This window comes from Marmota monax, unplaced genomic scaffold (assembly GCF_021218885.2).
Source record: "Marmota monax isolate L192 unplaced genomic scaffold, Marmota_monax_Labrador192_F-V1.1 WCK01_AAM20220418_F8-fsc00006, whole genome shotgun sequence".
Classification (NCBI taxonomy): Eukaryota; Metazoa; Chordata; class Mammalia; order Rodentia; family Sciuridae; genus Marmota; species Marmota monax.
The window spans coordinates 26,954,697-26,974,962 of record NW_026693712.1 but is presented as its reverse complement, the minus strand read 5'-3'; positions in this window follow the sequence as shown (position 1 = coordinate 26,974,962).

The following is a 20,266-nucleotide window of genomic DNA, read 5'->3' as shown; positions in this document are numbered from 1 at the left end:
AAATAAAGGTCCATTGACAGTTAAAAACAAAAAAGGGCTGGGGATGTGGCTCAGTAGTTACGCATCCCTGGGGTTTAATACCCAGCACACACACACAAAAAAAAAAAAGGAAAAAAAGAGATTACTTTTAACCTCTTAGTAATTATTATGTGAATATCTAGTCAAATGTATATCATATACAGAGAGTAAAAAATGTACAGAACACCAAATTCACAGATGAGTTTGTAATTTTTAAATAAAATATATTGAAATATAAATAACACTGATAATTTACTATTTAAAGAAACTAATCCTATATTTAAAAGATTTAATTTTCTTTCTTATATTTTTTAACTTCATAACATCTTACTACATACATGATTCCATGTAATGAAACTGTTTTTTACTTTAAAATAGGAGCAATTATATTTACATTTAAATACATAATGGCAACCCAAAACATCATTAAACCCAAAACATTGTTTTTGTAATCCTGTTAGTCTAGAGTGAGATGGTTAATTCTGTGTGTCAACTTGGCTAGGTTACAGTACCCAAGTATTTGGTGAAATTCAGCCTAGATATTGCTGGGAAAGTATTTTTAGATGAAGTTAATGTTTAAATGAGTATATTCTGAGTAGAGCAGATTAACTTCCATAATGTATAAGGGTCTCATCCAACTGGATGAAGGCCTTACCAGAAAAAGACTGAGGTCTTCTAAGGAGAAGAATGCTGCTTCCAGACTGCCTTCAGAATCCTGATGACACATCAGCTTGGATTCCTAGCCTTCCTGTTTCACCAGTGGCAGATTTCAGAGTTAACAGCCCCCACAATGGCGAAAGACAGTTCCTTAAATGTGTGTGTGTGTCTATATTTTTGCATATGTGTGTTTGTGTACAGGCACACTCTCTAAATATCCTTGGCTTACTGACTGATAACATTTCTTCTGTTGCCTTTTCCTAGCCCCTTATTTCTCTGATCCTTCCCAAGCCACAAAAGTTCATGAAGCTGTGGCGATTGAATCTCTTTGTGGGAGGAGATGGACGTCCAGATGGAACTGGCATGAAAATAAAAATAAAACATGCCCAGACTAACCCATAAAATCATGAACCTTAGTGTGGAAAAGTTCAAGAGTCAATTTCAAGGGAGAACTGCCTACAAATACAATGACTATAAATTTTCAAAATGTATCTTTCTAAAATAACGTCTTAAAATTTTTAAAGCAAGATCATTTATTACTGTGAAATAAATTTAAATTTCCTTAAAATTACACCTAAAAAGACATCTTTAATTAACAAGAGCTGTAATCATGTAGAATGTCATGCCTTAGACTATGAAACATGCTGGGAAGTTGGGCAGAGAGGTTGACTAGAGCACGTGATAGGTGCCTTAAGAAAGAATAAGACACAAATCTGAAAGGAAGAAAATTGATTAAGAGGTACTAAAAGGGAGAGGAAAAGATGTGATAATAAGAATAGAAATATTTAGTAATAGTAAGAATAGAAATAATTCCACAATTTTGCTTAATGTTTAACTTATCCACAGAAAAATAAGGAATCTCTAATGCCTTTATGGGGGAGGGGCAGAGTTGAAGGGAGTTCTGGGGATTGAACTCTAGAGCACTTGACCACTGAGCCACATCCCCACCCTTATTTTGTATCCTCCAGAACCTCCTGCCTCAGCACCCCCCCATCCCCAGACACTGGGATTACAGACATTTGCCACTGCTCCCGGCTCTCTGCTGCTTTTTTTGACTTTTCATTGTCTTTTTATCCTAGGATTCAGAATTCAGGCCATCATTATTACTGCTCCGTTTTCACTACACTGGAGCTCATCAGCATTTAAGGGCTAAGCAGAGAATTGAACAAATATTATTTTCACTGAAGTATATGTCCTGGGTTACTTAAGCAACTTTAAAATAGAACTCTGAAAACATAATGTATGCTAGGAATGCTTTTATCACTACCTGTTTTGGCTTGGTACTAGAAAGTAATACACTTGAAAATATATCTAATATATTAATTGTACAATAAAATTTACATTAACCTGTTTTATGTATCACTTAAAATCATCCTGTAAACCTACATGTGTCTACATAGCACATGTTAGGATTCTTAACTTTATGAAAATGCCCAAGGACATTGAATTAAAAAAAAAAAAACTCAAGAATGTAGAATTTCATAAGTTAACATGGGAAATTTTTCTACAGAACCTCCCTAGGCTTCTAAACTAAACTAAAATCTCTGACTTCCAATAATGCATGTAAAATCTATAGAAAAAAATATTAGATGTTATCTTCATTTATTGGAAATTATATTAGAAGTATAATGACCATAAATAAATAGGGATAAAAGAGAATCTAACTTTAGAAAATATTTAATACTTGTTGTATACATCATAATTTTTAATACTGATTTGGAGTGATGATAATTTTTGTTGATTTTCTGGAATCCTATGCTTAACCATCCAAACTGAATTTTTTGGGGGGATGTGTAATTGAGCTTACCAATTCCTCCTGTCTGTCTTTTTGAAAATAGGAATATAAAAAAATGAATACCTGTGATTTTGGGAAATGTTCTCTATTATAATTTTTTATAACTTTGCAACACTCTCCATTTTTATCTTCTATTTCTGACTCTACAGTTTAATCTTACTTTTGATATTTTCCAGTAGTAGGTTAGGAAATTTAAATTCCATTTATAGAAGTGCTCTTGTCTAATTCTAATTTAATGTTCAGGTTTTGAGTCTATGTTGAAATTAGGTTTAGTAAAATTAAAAACACATATTTCTTTAAATTTATCTGACTGATGACATTCACGGGCCCTAGTAAGTATTCATAATATACATGTGTATATCTTTTCATCCATAAAAATGACAACTCTTCAATTACAATTTCCTAGGTCAATCAGTATTCATTCAAATAATTGGCAGACATGAAAATGATTTTATAAGGTGACACATGTCAAGGACAATGTTTTGATCAAATCTACTGGTTATAATGGTTCTTGAGTTAACTTAAACTATATTCAAAATTATTTTTATAAATAAATATTACATTAATTTATCATAAGAAATCTGAATTTATCAAAGTTAACAATCTCATTGACTTTTAACTTAAAGTTACAATGACTTTTAGGAAAATACCTTATAATTCCCAACTCTCAAAGATGGCTTGGTAATTATTAGTTTAACATTATTTAAGAATTTTAATAAGCTGATATTGTATGCCAAATAAACAAAGCAAAAATCTTCATAGTTCATTGGATAAACTATTGAGTAGTAAAAGCTTTCTACCCATGTCTCACTTAGAAGGTTTTGATTTGAAGATTGACTGTCCATATGGGAAATATATGAGAAGTGCTCTCTTCAAGAGTCTCACCTGTACTGGTGACAGCTTCCTATTTCCAGATAAAGGGGACATATTAGGTGGAAAATTACTTGGAGAGATCTCATATTACTAATACAAGAATGCTTACATTCTTAACCTTTGGTTTCTTATTTGGTTTTTCAAAATCTGCTTTCTATGTCCTTTAGAATTCATTTGTATGTTTTGCTGTTAGAATTTAATCATTCTTCTTCCTCATTCTAATCCACATAATTAAAATTACAGACTGGAAAAAAGAAAAATGAAGTGAAAAAACATCAAAATGCTCTATTCCTTCATGTTTTAAATTCATTTATTTCATCCTGGGGATGAAATTTATGTTTCACAAATATTAGAGAGTAACGTGATCAATTGATGTGTCTTAATAAAGAATTAAGTGCTTTCCCACAAAGTAATCTGTTTATTATAATCATTTTATATGTGAGAACTAGAATAAATTAAATCCCTATATGGCTGAATAGGGATCACAGACACTCTACAAACACATCATCTTTCCTAAGAAAATGCAAAACAGCTTATATAAAATATGGGTAAATATACTATTAAAATATTTAACACAAATTCAATTAAATAGGAACAAAAATTCCTTAAATATGAAGACAGTATTTTAGTATTTTGCTCTAGATTATTCTCCTTTTAGGTAATGGTGATAAGAATTCATCCCAGCTCTCTGATTTCTTGAGACAACTAAGGATAGAAAATCTTAAGTTATTTTTAAATATTAGTGCAACCATGTGCCTTAGAGGAAAATCATCACCCTCTGGCTAAATTAAATTTTTTATATAAGAAAAAAATTACAAATTGACAACATTGTATGAATTATGTTTCAAACATTAAGTGATTTAGCAGAATATCACATTTTCAAGTGGAATTTATATTTATATTTTTCTAACTATTGTCATATTATCAAAAAATAGTCCTAAAAATGTTCATTTTGAGGGTATTTATAAATTAAATATAGCTCTATAACCAACACTCAAATCAAGAGACAGACATTTCCATCACCCCCAAATTATCATTGTGCACTTTTCTAGTCAGTTCTCTTGCTTTTTCCTAAATTTAACAGTTGTCTATTTCTAATGTTACACATGGGTTTTACCGTTCTGATGTTTGCTAAAACAGAATTATATAGTATGTACTTTTTTGTGTCTAGGTAACTTGACTCAAAATACTCTTTTTGAGTTTCAATATTGTTGCTATTCTGTGTATGAGTGATTTATTTTTATTATTTTAGTGCTGAAACTATTCCATTGCATAAATATACCATAGTGATTTAATTTATTCTTTTTGATAGGTGAATTTTTCCAGTATTAGCTACTACGAATTAGGCTGCTATTAAGATTCATGTATAAATCATTTTGTGGACATGTATTTTGGTTCCAACTGATGATGGTAAATATCTAGTATTATAATTTAATCATAGGTTAAATATATGTTTCTTTTAATTGGAAACTGCCAAACACAATTCCACACTTACAGTAGTTTACATACTGAATAGAATTATGTAGGAGTTTCAGTTGCTTCACATTTATAACAATGTTCAGTATTATTTATATATTCTTTTACAGTTTTAACCAGCTTGCTACATGTAATGTATTCTATATTTTAAAAATATTTTGACAAATAAAATATCACATATTATACTTTTCCAAGCTTTATTGCCAGGTGTTTTGGGCTATCTATGGGTCATCTGTTCTATAAGTTTTGTTTTTGCTTTGTCTATGGCTGGTATATATTCAGGACTTTCTTAGCTGCCACAGGACTAGAGCCAAGTGATATATAGAGACGGAATTCTTTAGAAGCAAGTCTTAGTCTCTTAGCATCCTACAGTATTTTGTACATGGAAGTCTACAGTTACACAGCTTTTCTTTTTGCTTTTTAAATACTGACTAGACCCATTTTAGAGCTGGGGTCTCATTTCATTTCTTTCAGCACTCCTGCCTCATTCTTCAGCACCATACATAGTAAAGAATATTCTATAATGATAGATGCAATTAGCTCTTAGGATGCCCCTGGCTTTAATTGATTCTTTCACAATTCAAATTTTTAATGTTGGATGCAATTAGACTCATGTCTTTTCATCCATTCCCTGGTGGATTCATCGTCCTGTGCAGTTCTGCCAGGGATAAGAACCATACTGAGTTTGTTCTCTCATGTGTAGAATCTAAGGAAGTATGGAATATAGTCTGTGTGGATGTATATAGTATAATACACTAAATTTTTCAAAATAGTGAGTTTGCATCTTACCAAGAATATTTTTGTTCTTATCATGAGTGACCATCTCATGTAAAATCCTCATGATTCCCAAAGCTAATCAGTTTAAAAACATTATATCTTATAATAACATGTCACTATTAATGAAGTTAGAAAAAGACAAAAATATGCATCTAAATTATATGTCGCTCTGTATTTAGGTGGATACATACACAATGAGTTATTATGTAGAAGGAATAGGAAAAGAACTTTGACATTTATTCTCATTATCCTCCTGCATATACCAATATCTTCATTATTATATCTATTAAAACATTGGTCTATATGTAATTAAAATTAGAATGTTATGAGTGCTGAGATGGTATTGGATGCAACACTGAATTTTACCTGAGAGAATGCAGTAGTAAAAACAGTTATATCTAAATTTTACTTTCAACTTCTTCAGTTTTCTTAGCTAGAAAATCAAAATAACAATTATTCATGTCATATAATTTTCTTAAATATGATAATAAATGCAGATAATATAGCACTATGCATGGGCATTTGTGTGTATTTCATGGCAGTATAGTGTCTAAGATTACAAATATTTTATTTATTAGTTCTTTTTAGTTATACAGGACAGCAGAATCCATTTTGATGTGATTATACAAGCATGAACTATATAGTATTCTAGTTAGCATCCCATTTTATGGATGTACATGATGGTGGTATTCACTGTGATGTTTCCTTATATGTACATGGGAAAATTATATCACATGCAATCCACTGTCTTTTCTTTTCCTCTATCTCCTTCTTTCCTTCTATTCCCCATTGTCTAATCTACTGAACTTCTATTCTTTCTCTTAGCACCCACCTTATTGTGGGTTAGCTTCCACATATCAGAGAAAACATTTAATTTTTGGAGACTGGATTTTTTCACTTAGCATGATGGTCTCCAGATCCATCCATTTGCTGGCAAATGTCATAAAGTTGTTCTTCTTTATGGCCATAAAATACTCTATTGTAATAAAGTTAGAATCCCATTCTATATTAAGCAAAAATATTTAAAAAATATATAGGGCTAGAATGTAATATCTGGAAAGCTATTGTAGTCATTCTGTGAGTTAATCTTCTATTTCAGAAAATCAATTGCCTTCTGTATGTTCTCTATATGTGGGCATATTATATACAAAGTAACAGCTGGACTTGAGGCAAAATACAATTTTAATGATAAAATCCAACACAATGGCTGAGTGGGAAAATAATAATTAGAAGTACTTCACTATGAATAATGTACTACAGTATAGACCAAATATTTATATTTTCCCCACTAGCACATTTATAGTATAGACCAAATATTTATATTTTTCCCCACTAGCACATTTCAGTTACAAAATTTTCCCCAAATTTTGTAACTGAGACCAACACAATTTTCTTCAACATAGAAGTGGAGCTCAATACCACTCTGATAAATTTTAGTAACAAAAAAATGAGTTTTTAAGCATGCATAAAATCACTTGTGTTAATATCATAAAAATATATAGTAGGCTGTCTTCATTTGAATTTTCACTTTTCACAGTTTAAGTTACCTGTGATGAAAGCTCCTTCTGTCCTACTTCAGCTTTTCCTGGATGTAAATCCTCACTTTGGTGGATTCATGTTATACATTACTGTCCAGTTAGCCACTTAGAACTCATCTCAGTTATCAGATCAACTGTCCTGGTATCACAGTGCTTTTTGTTTATTTAAAATGTCACCAAATCCCAAGAAGTAATGCTGGAAATTCTAATATACCAAAGAGAAGCTGTGAAGTTCCTCTTTTGGGTGAAAACATAAAAATACAAGATATTTTGAGACTGAGAGGGACTACATTTACATAACTTCCATTACATTATATAGTAAGAATTGTTTATTTTAGTAGTAGCTATTATTGTTAGTCTCTTACTCTAATTTATGACACAGATTTTTATCATAGCCATGTGTGTATAAGAGAAACATGAGATTCCATAAAACTAAAGTATCATATTTCCATATAGAGTCTTGGAGCATATTCGACATGGATAAATGGAGGGCAGGAAGCTGCTGAGAATCTCAATGATTTTATATTTTCTATAAGGATTTTGTGTTCTATCCAATGAATACTAAGTGATCACTTTGTAGTTGGTGATTGCTGAATTAAGCTTTGATTTTGATGGGTTAAATTTTAATTTCTGGTGCTGTGGTAGTGGCTCAGCAGTAGAGAGGTCATCTGGAACATGTCAGGCACTGGGTTGATCCTCAGTACCACATATAAATAAATAAAATAAAGGTATTATGTTCACCTACAGCTATACAGTGTGTGTGTGTGTGTGTGTGTGTGTGTTTGGTTTCTGATCCCATATCCAGTTAACATGTGTTCTCATTCTATAATTATTTAACTCCTCTAACTCCCAACTAGAGGTTCAGGGGTGACAGTAAGTTTTTGGTGGCTTTGTCAACTGAGTCTGCATATTTAACATGGATCACTAAATATGGATATATTTATCCCAGAGAAGCTTGTTAACACAAATTAAATTTTGAATGACTTTAATCAATATTTATAGCTAAATATTGAAAAAAATTTCCATAATCCCATGACATATTTAGAACTCTTATTTTTTAATGCATACAATAAAACATCACTAATGTATTTTTTTTAATGGAGGAATGAGTTAAGCTCTTTTATTTTTGTGGAGAGCATACCAGGGATTGAACTCAGGGGCACTCAACCACTGACACACATCCCCAGCCCTATTTTGTATTTATTTAGCAACAGGGTCTCACTGTGTTGCTTAGGGGCTTGTTGCTAAGTTGCTGAGGCTGGCTTTGAACTCGAGATCCTCCTGCCTTAGCCTCCCAAGACAGTGGGATTACAGGCATGTGCCACTGCATCTAGTTGAAATATTTTCAAAACCAACAAAAGGTGCCATAGTTTTGTCCAGTTATTAAAGTAAATATAACCCCACAGATACAAAATAAACCTCAAATCCTATTGATTTCTAAAATAAGTAGTCATGTGCACACATAAACTGAGGCCTAATATATTTAGTCACCTATCATTATTTTGAATTAATAACCTACTTTAGGATTTGTGTGTTTAACAGTTTTGTAGAAAAAAAGTATTTTTTATTGATTCTGAATGTCAGAGAAAGTATGGCTTGTTAGTTTGTTTCCCGTACAGTGGCACAATTAAATACCAGGAAATAAGTAGCATGTAATCATCCTTATGACATAATTATTGAAACATTTGAACAAAAAACATCAAGACAGACTTTTTTACCTCTGTGTGTGATTGAGGATCTTGGACCACATGTAACATTTGAGTCCTTTTCTTCATTATATGGTGAATTTACAGCAAAACAAAATCAAAGGTACTATTATTAAAAGAATAGTATCTTTAGGTAGCCCCCACCCCAATATAAAAGAAACAGAGAAATTCTTTATCACTCCACTTTAGTCAGAGTCTCTACAAGATGAATTAATATTAGTAGATATCAGTTTTTAAATTATAGATCTCATCATTTGCTTTCAAAGTTCAAAAGTCTTTATTCCTGATTTAATTTTTATTGTTTTCTTTGATATATTTTAATGCCCTATCAGGAGGTTGCCTGTGGCCAATTTCATTTTTCTGTATTCAATTAGCTTAGAGTTGTCATATCCTCAGTTATTCTTCTTGTTCTGTAAATGACTCACTGGATGTTGCTTGGATTAAGCACATTCCTGTCTTTCATAATGTGAATTTCTTCCTCTGTATAGTATTAGTGGAAGTGTGTGAGTGTTGTTATCCATTTACGCCTCATAAAATACGTCCCTTTGAAAGCCTGCTTTCTGCTACAATTGATGTTTCTGAGAAAGTATATTGAACAGAATTTTAGGGGAATTAGAACATTTGAAGTAGTAATGACTTTTGTTATAAAAGGAGATGATCAAGTATTGCCTACATAAAGTATTATAGGATTAGTTTTTGTACAATTTGTACTGTTCACTTTTTAAAGATTTGTATTTAAAAGGACTCATCATTTCTTCCAAAAAAGGGGAAAAACTAACAAGATTTGCCAGGGCCACAAAATTATCCCAGCATACAATTTGTAAATTTGTTTCATTGTCAGAGGATTGCAGCAGAGAAGGCAGAAGGTCTGAAATTGTTACAGAATTCTAATGTATGTTGTTGCTTGAAGCACTGTGTTGTTAATTTACTACTCAATAAATGCAACAAGCTTCCACTGGGGTTTGTGGGCCTAGAGAGAAAAGCAGCATGAAGGTACCTGTGTGAATAGTTGCTTAGCTAATTATGAACAGCGGCTGATTAGAGATGTGCAAGGCGATTCTTCTACTAAACTTTTATTCCCACACCTGTACCTCTGAGTCTAAATGTTGACAGTGGCATAAAAACCCAATGATTTACAAGATAACTACTGAATGTATAATGCCTTCACAATATGATTAGTGCCCATTAAAATTATAAATATATTAGAATTTGACAGATGGGATTTTAATAAGGTGGCCTCTCATAGGATTCCTGGTATTCTGTTATTTCTAGCTATAGAGAACATGAATCACAGAACAAACTCCTCTTCTTAGAACTCTCCAGTGACTTTCCACTGCAAATTGCAATCAGTATATCTACTTAGCCATGTTCCAAAAGGTCTCACTGATACCTACCTCTCTGATCACTTTCCACTTCTCTCTCAGTCAGTCATTAGACTTTATTCCCACTGGTGTTTATTCTACTCCTTAAACATACCCTGGTATTTAACCCTGTTATTTCTGTATCTTGGTTCTCCTGCTAGATCTTCATAAAACTGATTTATCTTTCAGGTCTCCAGAGAGACTTTCTCTGAACACCATGGATAAAGCCTTCTTCCATATATTCTTTTCATCTGTTATTCCTTAATACATTTTACAATTCTTTTTATTTTACAGCACATATTAATACTAAAGCTTTATTTGTTAATATTTTATTGTTTATATTACCACCCTACCAGAATGTAAACTCTACAAACTAGGGCTCTCTCTTTTGTCTCTACAGAGTAGTCACATGCAAAAAAAGTGTCATATTTGATGGAAAACCAGCTTCTGCTAATTAGTGTATTAACTGATACAAATATGAAACTTTTATATATACTTATTTGAAAATCTTCACCATGAAAATTATTGTTAAGATGAAAATAGAAGCATAGATAATAATGCCATCATAAATGTATATAAGACTTTGTGTCTTAAACAAATACTTCCAATCTCATTTTTCCCTCAGATAATATATATTAAAATACTAGTATCACAATTTCAATTCTTAAAAGCATTTTTGCATTTCATTGATTTTTTTCAAGTGTATTCTATGCAACAAAGACAAATGCATCTTTTTGTTTAATATTTATTTTTTAGTTGTAGGGGGACACAAAATTTTGTTTTATTTTTATTTGGTGCTAAGGATCAAACCCAGTGCCTCACACATGCTATGCGAGCACTCTCCCACTGAGTCACAACTCCCAACTCTTGTTTTGTTTTTTTGACAATAGTGAGAGCTAGAAATTTTATCACTCAAAATGCAGGATATATAAATTTGAAGTAAGTGCTAGTGATGACATTCAATATGCAAAACAATAGCAACAACAAAAATACCGCCTGGGACACTGGTAATTAGGGAAAATAATAACGAATACAAACCAATATAAGTAATGGGCATTATGGTAAGTGAGTGAATACCTACAACTATAGAATATTTTGATATTTTTTAGTGACATTAATTCAGCTAATTATCACAATAGCTCCCAAGGTCAGCATTTTGTTTCCTATTTCACCTTCTGTAAAACTGGAACTTGCAAAGTTGAGTAACATATTAATATTTAAAGAGGTAGTCGAGGTCAGAACCAAATTACACAGGCTAGCCTCAGAGGGGGCAAACTGTTTGTGAGTAAAAGAAAAAGAGGAGCATCTCTCATTTCCTTTCAAGATTAACACCTTCAAATTATAAACAAATAAAAACAATCTATAGGTTCTTACATCCTAAAATCACTGTTATCACTTTTATTCAAAATGCATGAAGTAGTGTTTGCAATTAATGAATAACCAAACCTTCAATTCACTTTGAAAAGCAAAATTTAAAACTATAACCAGTCACAACTCTAATTTGGTTAACAAATAATTTTTCTTCTATATGCCCTTGCAGTTTTTTTTTTTTTTTTCACTTCATGCACTGAGAAGTTAATTTGAATAAAACAGTTAAATTGAAATGTTTTTAAATGAACAAATAATAGATCGATACATATCATTAACAAATCATTAATGTGTAACACAATTTTTGCTACTTCTAAATAATAAGGCAATTTTATAGGAATAATATATTCAAATGCATATTTCTTCTGAACACTCTCCCTGACATGGGGCTGCGGAATTGGTTTTAACAACATAATTTACTTTTTATGTAATCATAAAATATTTTATTTTACAACATTTATATCTTAATCCATAACTTATATGGCCACATAACCACATAAAACATGACTGTGTGTTGTGTGTGTGCAGGCATGTATGTGCATTTCCTGTACCCCTAGAGAAGTGAAAGCTAAGAGTACATGCACTTAACTCCATACAAGCACTTCCTTCTCACCTATAATGCACTGAGCTTTATGCTAATTAAATTTATTTAATTGAAGCCTCTCATTGATGTCTCAAAATTATTCCTTCACTTTTTAAGTAGTTGCCTGAAAACACAAGGACCAGAGGACCTATTCCCTGCTAATTTCCTTAAATTAAACATAAATACTTATCTGCTTAAGGAATAGTGGTGACTCTACATCTGCCAACAACTATTAAGAGAATAAAACAAATTACAGAATATATGTAAATATTTGATCATCAAAGAGGGAAAATATAAGAATTTGCCAAAAGTACATGTTTTTAGTAGCAACTATAGTACAAGCAGGCTAATCAAATTTAGACACATTTTCTTTTTTTTTAATTGCTCCTCAAATTTATATTCCAAAGGTATTTACTGAAAAGTACATCCTATACAAAGTATACATAGGTATATTCTTCAGATCATATCTCCATTAAGACAAGATGATTAACTTTTAAAAAAAAATAGCAGCTTTAACTTGTGTTATCTTCAAAATCAGCCAATGGAACTTCTCTTTCTATTCAATTCTAAAAGGATACAACCTCGGGAATTATAAGGAGGCAATAAATCCCAAAACAGAAGTTTTTTACAGCTCAGTTGTGACCAAGTCTGAGCATCTAATCAAGATCTCAGGGCTGATCTTAAAACTAGGGCACATTTTTATGCTCCAGTCTCAGGGTAACATGTTTGACAAACTAAAATAATAATATTAACATGGCATTGACACAATGAATATAAACATTACTTAATTACTTCAAAGAAAAATTATTCTCCTTGGTTTATGTTCATTTTCTACAAGCAGTCATTAGGACAGGGATTCTAGCTGAACAAGAATGTGAAATCAAATGCTCTTTTTGCAACTATTAAATGATCATATGATTCTTGTCTTTAAGCCTATTAATATGATGAATTATGTTTATTGATTCTACATTTTGAACCAACCTTGTATCCCTGGATGAACCCCACTTGATCAGGGTGCACTATCTTTTTAATATGTTTTTGTATGTGATTTGCCAGAATTTTATTGAGAATTTGCATCTATATTTATCCAGGATATTGGTCTGAAGTTTTCTTTTCTTTATGTGTCTTTGTCTGATTTGGGTAGTATTAGGGTAATACTACCTTCGTAGAATGAGTTTGGAAGGGTTCCCTCCTTTTCTATGTCATGGAATAATTTAGGAGTATGGGTGTTAATTCTTCTTTGAAGATCTTGTAGAACTTGGCTGAGAATCCATCTGGTCCTGGGATTTTCTTTGTTGGTAAGCTTTTGATAGTGTCTTCTATTTTTTTGCTGGAAATTAATATGTTTAAATTGGATATGTCCTCCTGATTCAGTTTTAGTAGATCATATTTCTCTAAAAATTTCTCCATATCTTTGAGATTAGACTCTACATGTGAGTGAGGTCATGCAGCAATTTTAGTTGTTTGGCCTTCATTGGAAGAAGGACATAACACAGTCAATGACTAGGTAAAACATTTTGAAAAAAAAAAGGAAATATAATTAAAAATAAATTTTAAGACAGGTGAAGATCAACTAAAAACCAATCTCTAGCCAGAACAAAGGTTTTACATGCATAGACACAAAAAAGTCCCATGTGATTTATGACTTCTCCCTTGAAGAAAGTAACTGTTTGACTAGTATTTTCCTTGAAACTAATATAAACTTATTTTTAACAGCACATGAAGAAAAAAAAAAGGAAGAAAGGAAGGAAAAAAGGGAGGAAGGGAGGAAGAATTTTCTCACAGAGTACAGAGAATGGCCCTCACAACCTGGATAGTTTTCTTGAATTCCATTAGTGGACAGTGAGAAGAATTTTAAAATCAGATGTTCTTCTGGAACATTTAAGTTGCATCAAGAAAAGTATATTTCCTCTTCCAAAGGATCTATATAGTGTTCTTTTGCTTGTCTCATGCAATTATCTTTTTTTCCAAAACATTCTAATCTGTTAATTCAGATGGGAATCCAGGTCAGATCATTTCTCAAGTAGCAATCCATATGAAAGTAATGCCAATTTAAAAGGGCTAAATCAGGTTGATGTACAATAAATAAATAAAATAATGAGAAAAATTAATAAAAGCAGTTTAAATTTTAAGAAGATGAAAAACAGGGGGCTGGGGTTGTGGCTCGGCAGTAGAGTGCTCACCTAGCATGTGTGAGGCCCTGGGTTTGAGCCTTAGCACCACATATACATAAATAAGTAAAATCAAGTCTCAGGGTAACACAACTAAAAAATATTAAAATAAAAGAAGATGACAAACACAAGAACACCACAAAACAGAACAAAAATATAGCCCACATTCTGGGACACATATTTTTTTTCTATTTTTCCCCACAGTATTGTTGGTGCATTATAGTTACACATAATGATAGGATTTGTTGTTAGATATTCATACATGCACATGATATAACAATATATTTTGACTGATATGACTCCCTAGCATTTCTCCCTTCCATTTCCTCCTTTCACTCCTTGGTCCATTTCCTCTACTGATCTCCCTTTGATTTTGGGAAGTTTCATTCCCAATTTTGCTTTCCTTTTTCCTCTCTGGATTCCATATATGAGAGGAAACAAATGACCCTTCACCTTCTGAATTTGACTATTTCACTTAATATTATGATCTCTAGTTCCACCCATTTTCTTTTTTTTTTTTAATTTTTTATTGTTGGTTGTTCAAAACATTACCTAGTTCTTGATATATCATATTTCACACTTTGATTCAAGTGGGTTATGAACTCCCATTTTTACCCCATATACAGATTACAGAATCACATCAGTTACACATCCATTGATTTACATATTGCCATACTAGTGTCTGTTGTATTCTGCTGCCTTTCCTATCCTCTACTATCCCCTCCACCCATTTTCCTGAAAATGACATAATTTAATTTTTCTTTAGGGCTGAATAAAACTCCAAATACCACATTTTCTTTATCCATTCATCTGTTGACGAACACATAGTCTGGTTCCATGTTTTGGCTATTAGGAATTGTTCTGTGATAAATATGGGTATGCATACATCACTATAGTAACATTATTTTAGTTCTTAGGAGGAGTAGAGCATATATTCTAAGTAGAAGAACTCGGTCACATATTGTTTCCATGCCTAGACTTTCTGAGCAACCTTCATACTGATTTCCATAATGGTCATACTAATTTGCAGACCCACCAACAGTTTTAAAGTGGCTTTATTTTCTCTCATATCCTCTCCAATATTTATTATTGTTTTTATTCTTTTAAAAAATATTTTTAGTTATTGATGGACCTTTATCTTTGTTTATTTATTTATAAGCAGTGCTGCGAATCAAACCCAGTGCCTCACACGTGCCAGGCAACTGCTCTACCAATGAGCTACAACACTGGTCCCTATTTGTATTCTTAACAACTGCCAGTCTGACTGTTGTGAGATTAAATCTCAAAGTAGTATTGATTTGCATTTCCCTAATTGCTAATGATGTTGACCATTTTCCATGCATTTGTAGGTCATTTATTTTTTACACTTAATTTTTAGTAATGGGGATTGAACTAGAGGTGTTTTACTACTGAGCCTCATTCCTGGCCCTTTTTACTTCTCTTAAATTTTGAGACAGGATCTTGTTAAGTTGCTAGGATCACTCTAAGTTGCCCAACCTTGCCCGGAAGTTGGGATTCTCCTGTCTCAGCCTCCCAAGTCATTGAGATTACAGGCAAGTGTTTGGCTGATGCCAAGTATTTAAAAAAAATCTTTATCTGTCATTGTTCAGAGTATCATAGAATATGTTTTCTTGTTTGTTTGTTTTCCCATATTTCAGTTTCTGGGAACTGAACCCAGGGCTTTATGCATGCTAAGCATGCATGCACTCTACCTTATGCTCCCAGTCCTCATGAAGTTATATTTTCTTTTGTGAATTTTGAGTAGTTGATGCAGGTTGAGAGAAGTTTTTCAGACAGCTACATGGGGATAAATAACAATAATTTTACTCTGTGTAGAAGTGACAATTAAACAATTGAATCTTCTTTCTTAGATGGATCCCAAAATATCCATGGCCACTAAAATAGCATGACAGGAAATGAGAGAGGAATAAAAAACAGTGTTCTTTACTAAGTGGATATTAGAATGGAAAGACATACCAGTTTTACTTCTGCCCATTTTACCAAAATGAAATGACCAATAAAATCCATGACTGGTCTTCTTTTAGGACTTTAGTTGGTATCTCAGACAACTGAAGGGCTTTAGGTGGGTGGAGGCCTGGAAACTGAAGGGTCTTTATTTTCCCAGTAAATCTCCCTCTCATTACCTTCATCTTACTCACTGTCCATGTCATGATAGATTTGTGGTAAATAAAATCAAATGATAGTAATGTCTTCTTACCTCATTCCCTTAGTACACCTGTTATATAAAACCCATAGTGGTTAAACACTAAAGTTAAAATCAGAACAGTTGTTATTTTAAGGTGATGTTGTAGGGGATTTGCTTTTCCCAGTAGACAGTTTTGTGGTTTAATGACTCATGCAGACATAGAGACAGGTTGAAAATAGTTTGCTCTTCTTAAATCACTGCTTTATACAAGAGATTTTTAAAAGAATGCAAATTGTGAAGTCACACAATACATTTATGTATTAGTTTTCTCTCCAGTTATTTCTGGTATAATTCTAAATCAACAGTAACATAAATAGAAACACATACACACACACACACACACACACACACAAGCTAAAGAACTGTGCCACAGATTTATCCTTAAAAAACTTTGCTTGATTGTGTTAGTCTCTAGAGCACAAAAGACCCAAATCCTCACCCTACTCCACTCAATTCTGAATCCCAATTGACTCATTTAAAAAATAGCCATCCCTTTAAGAGCTGGAACTAGACTCAAAACAGGAACTTATTTCTGAGTCCCAAAGCTATTTTCACCTCAGGGTCTTACTGAATAAAACCCTGATGAAATGCATTGAAACTAATGGCAAAGCCTGAGTTTGTTTACTATGCATATGTTAGCTTTAATGGCCATGGATAAAATAATTTGTTAAGTAAAACCATAACTTTGCAAGTCAATAAACAAAGAAAATAATTTTAGAATGTTTGCTAATTACTAACACAGGTAAATTTGTCCCTTCCTCTCATAAGAATACTCAAGAATTCCAAGAATTGATTTTTCCTTTTTTTAAAGGCATCATGTAATTATTTTTATAATTTAGTTTTGACTCAGACAACTTATAATCTTCTAAGAATGTCTACTCTGACACATTTTGAATTCTTACACCTTCTATGTATTAATAACCTGAAAATTGCTCCAATATAGTTATTTGCTTTACTAACCAGCACAAGAAAACTGTATTCATACAAGATGGTTTTAGCACTCGGATTCAGGAATTTCTGTCTTAGGTTCTATTTAAGAGTTTCTAATTAGCAAACTCACTGACGCAATGTTTCTGGGAGGGAAAATTAAGAAAGCAAATGTTGAGGAGTTATTCTTATGAATCTTTTATATTTCTTCCATGTATTATTATTGAGACACCAATTGCATTTTTGTTCCCAACTTTTGTTTCCAAGATCATTGCACTGCCAATAGTTCAGAAGGTAGAGACAGTGTCTTCTTCCAAAGCCAAGGACATGATATTTGCTTTCAATTATAAAACATTCAGCTTCCCTAAGGGCAGGATTCCTCTTCTCTAACACAATCCACTGTATATGGAAGAGTTGTCTTGCCCAGTTCAAATGTTCTTGTGGGAATCAGAGCTCTTTCAGGATCATCCTTTCCTCCACTAACATCCATTAAACTGTGGCAAGCTACCTTATTGAGATAATTTTGTTGAAAAATCAAAACCAAATTTAGAATAAGACTATGGTGGACAAAAATACATAAACTCAACAAACTATGCTTTATAAAATATTATTGCCACTGAATGTAACAATTGGAAGGTAATCCTGAATAAGAATACAAGGAGATACTAAAGATCAAAATTCAGTTTTTTAGATGAGTAAGAAATTTTACAACAGAGCTAATACTTCATGACATTTGCTAAGCCAACTCTGAGGGCAAATGATTTTTAAAATAAAAAAAAATTTAACAACTGCTTCTAGGGAGTTTACATTGATTCATTGAAGAGTTTTGATGAGAAAAATAACTATTTTCCCTCTTATTTCATCATTATCATGTACTGTTATATACTCAAAAAAAGGAGAGGAAAACAGCAAAACTTTTTTACTTTTAAAATTTCACATGGCCTGTACCAAAGAATCAATGTGTACAATGCACACAGACATAAAAAAATATACACACAGACACAAAATTTACACACTCATGCAAACAAATACTCACAGAGTAGTGGAATTATTCATTATAAATTCCTAGGCACCATTTTTGTCTTCCCATCATAACAAAGATGATAGTGAATAAACATAGCTTTCCTACAAACACATAATTGCTTTTTAAATTTTAGTTTTAAAACTTAAAAAGCAATTATGTGCTACCTCTCACTCCCATTTATGATGATAAATAATACTCAGCTAAGCCAATATTATTCTATATCCCAACATGCATGTAACAACTGATAATGCCAACTGATCCTTTCTTACTGTCTTCTGTGGTAACAATATTATTTTATCTTTCAATTAACAAATATTTGGTCCCATTTATCATGGAAGCCATCTAGTGGAACAGAAAGTATCATGCCATCATAGAGATTTATCTTAGGCTTGGAGCTTTAAATAGGCTGGCTTGTCATTTAACCAGAAAATCCTCAGCCCATCAGTCCATTTCTTGGCTTCTTCAGGCCAAATATACCAATTCACCCAATTGGGAGAAAGACATGCACAAAACATCTTCTGGTATCACCATATGTTAGCTCCCATTTTTTATAACAAGTGTCATCTTCCTGTTTGAAAAGTATTTTTCACTAAAAGTAATTAATATTCTTCTTTTTATGTTGTAGTTGTTTGCATATAGTCAAATCTTAAGAGAAAATGGAGCCATGCTGGCTGGAGGGAAGCAAGTATGTGGAACATTATGATTCATGTCTATTTAATTAGAAAACAGATTGAATAAGGCAACTGTTTTATGACAAAAGAGATTACCCATGTAAAAGAAGCCTATTTCTGTAAGTGACTACACTGAGGACTATTTTTTTTAAACCTCATAATAACAAAAATATTGTGTCTGCCTGCCCTTCACTTTTATGCCCACCTATCTCCTCAAAAGCATATGTAAGTAACAAACATCTGACCCCTACTTTATATTGTCTGTATCCTGACCATTTCATTCTTAATCTTTTACCCTCAACTATGCCACATAAAATCACTGCAAAGGAAAAGACAAAAACAAAAGAATCAAGTGAGCAAATGTGAGAAATGATCAAATAATTTTCACCATGCAGATATTTGGGTAGTTCCCTTCAGTGACCCACTTTGTTATCTACAGGTGATACCCATGGCTATCCCCTAAGAAATGCTAGATGCCTCTAGTTTAGTGAATGTTGCCAAACCTTTCATATTCAATATCAACTAAACATCATATATATATTTTTTCTTTTAAGTAGGTAAATTGCAATTTCAGATGCTGGGGACTAAATAATTCCCAGCTGAGATGCTTATCTTAATCAGCATTAATTTCATCAGGACACTGAGTAATAATTCTTCAATTGAACCACAAAGAATTAAAGGTCCTTTCAAATCCTAAGATTGAATTAATTTTTATCTACTCTTTAATAGTAGATTGCCTGTGACAAAGAACTATGTACATTTCCATCCTTTATATGCAATTAGCTCTCAATTTTCAGTGACAATGGATGAGGAAAGCATCAGATAGATAAATAAATATATAAATAAATAATATGGAAAATAACCAAAATCTTTGTTACTGAAGAGAAATATATATTTTTGTTTCTGTTATTATAGTTTTCAACACATATTTATTTTCCTATTTATGGTTTCCTTAGAGCAATATTAAAATCAATTTACATTTCCTGAGTACCTTTCAATAGGTAACTAGAAATACTCTAAGTGGAATAGATAAAAGACTTTTATTTACAGTGAGTAGGCAAAATTCAATAGACAGTATTTATTGAAGTAAATTCTATGAAACTTACACATTCAAA